This window comes from Athene cunicularia (genome assembly GCF_003259725.1).
Source record: "Athene cunicularia isolate RWA chromosome 26 unlocalized genomic scaffold, athCun1 chr26_part1, whole genome shotgun sequence".
NCBI classification, from domain to species: Eukaryota; Metazoa; Chordata; class Aves; order Strigiformes; family Strigidae; genus Athene; species Athene cunicularia.
In genome coordinates this window covers 3,508,453-3,510,662 of record NW_020799136.1, presented here as the reverse complement: position 1 = coordinate 3,510,662, position 2,210 = coordinate 3,508,453, and the positions used below count along the sequence as shown (strand labels likewise).

The 2,210-nt window shown below is 41.1% G+C and overlaps 1 protein-coding gene across 1 annotated transcript in view; it reads left to right on the top strand.

Annotated features, from left to right (window-relative positions):
* The first annotated feature begins 1,088 nt into the window (after positions 1-1,088).
* The window catches only part of TSPAN2 (tetraspanin 2), a 25,727-nt gene continuing 24,605 nt past the window's right edge, over positions 1,089-2,210 (top strand). Inside the window, exon 1 of the mRNA XM_026864295.1 lies at positions 1,089-1,569. The gene's annotated coding sequence lies outside the window, so the exon portion shown is untranslated. The remainder of the gene's footprint in view (positions 1,570-2,210) is intronic.

The window sequence follows — 2,210 nt, the reverse complement described above, 5'->3', positions numbered from 1 at the left end:
AAAAAAAAAAAAAAAAAAAAAAGTACTTTTCTGAAAGAACACATTTCAAGAACACGTTTCAAGAATCACGTTTCATTTTAATCACGGTTAGCTCTACCCAAAAGGCACCAAGAGGTCCACGATCCTCACATGCACACGCAGGAACTACCCCTGCCGCGAAGAGCAAACACACGGAGCAGAAAAACCAGGGCTGGCAGGTGAAGGCAGCTGCCCTGGATCATGCAGGGAGACACATGGGAGCTCAGGATAGATAGTGTGACCCTCCCACGGCCCAGTTACTGTCCACCCAGTAAAGCTGTGGATACTAATTTAGACAGAGCTGACTTCTGCTTTCCACTATTGCTTACTCATCTGTCTCCTAGATGAAAAGGTTTTATCAACAGCTAAAGTAAACCTCAAATGTAAGTTTCATTTGTTGCCCTTAGCACCTGGATTGCAATTTGCACCATAGAAGTTTGCAAATAGTGTTTATTCAAATCCAGATTAAAAAAAAAAAAAAAAAAAAAAAAAAAGAAATCTTCTCTATAGCTCCCTGTTTTTGAAAACTGCCTGTAACTCCTAGAAACAGGCTTTGCTAGATCCAGATATTGAGGAGTCTAAAAATCCTGCCCAGAGCTCTGTAAGAAACTGGAGCTCTAAAAGACTGTTTTGAAAGATAATCGTTCGATCTGCTTTGAGGAAGAAGAGACAATCTGTGCTACAGAACCTCTACAAGAACATGGGCTTAAGAAGCTTAGTGAGGGGAGTGGGACCAAGACTGAAGTTCACAGGCTTACATTTTGTGCAATGGGCTGGTTGGGGGCCCCCATGCCATAGCCCTGGGAACACATTTTAGAGAAAACAACGCAAAAGCAGCTATAAATCACCGTTTCTGAAATGCTTTTGAGAAAAAATAATCACAAAAAGATTGAATCAGGTTCACACTGAGTGATCTCACACTTCCTGACTACAGTCAGAAGAGCTAGACAACAAGAGAAGATGCTCTTGTCACCATGACTTTCTTCCAGAAGCAACAGGATATAAACATAAATGTATCTGCAACAACAGATAACCAGAAAAGCCCAGTCACATAGAGCAGAATATCGAACTGATGCCACTATTCATGACACCAGTTGGAACTGCTAGCTGGGAAGAGCAAAACCTTCCTAAAATATTTAGCACCAGTTAAACTGGATTTCATTCACTGCAAGAATTACGTAGCTAAGAGACCTACTACTTATGAAGGCTGAATGCTCCATTCATAAACTTTTAAAGCAAATTAGCATGAAAGTTACTAAACAAGCCTGATAGACTTTTTAAAAAATATACCTGTTTTGCCATCGTAACCCAATGCAAAACTGCTCCCTCTTTTAGATTTTTTTATTGCTTCAGATATATAGGGGGATAATGGAGTCCCTTCCTACTATCTGATGCATCTCATTGCCATTAGGGTATTATGTCTGTTCAAATGGATTCATGTTTTTGTCATTTTAGAAGGAATACATTGGACCTGGTAGGTCAATACCATTTAGCACAGCATCATTCTGAAACGAAAAAGGGAAACTGCAGGATTTTGCTGTGTGTCATAAGGTAGGTTGAATGTTTCTTTTTAAAAAACTCATAAAGTATATTTCATTGCAAATGAAACAAGAGATTCGCTGTTGCAATTCAAATAAACTATCTGGGATGATTTTCCCAAAATGCTGCCAAGTTTTAAAGCAGCTGAAAATAAATAGCAAAGTGAGTGAAAATAGAAACAACTTCCAACATTCTTCAGTACTACTGGATTATTACATGAGTGTAATTGCAGTCGATTTGTCCATGGTTTCCATGCACACCTTGGGAAACATTGACTCTGAACATGGAAATAGTGTGGACAGGTAAAACTGTACAGTTTATGTTAAACACTGAGAGGAAATGTTTAACACAGAAAACCTGCTTCTCAAGAGAAATGAACTTTAGGGGCCCTTAGTGTATCAGCGTGATCGAAAACAATTTCAAGGAGAACGGCCCTTTTCCTGCTATCCTCGGGCTTCACATCAAATTCGCGATCTTGGTTGTAATTTTGAGGGCGCGCACCCTAGTATCCCCAAAATTTAAGCGTCTACTTTTAAGTCTTGGCCCGAGACACGTGCCACGCCCAGAAGGCCGGGGGGGATTTCTTTGGGTCCACGCGGAAAAAAGGGTGGCGGGGCTGCCGGCAGCACGGCAGCGCCCGGGCGGGACGGACC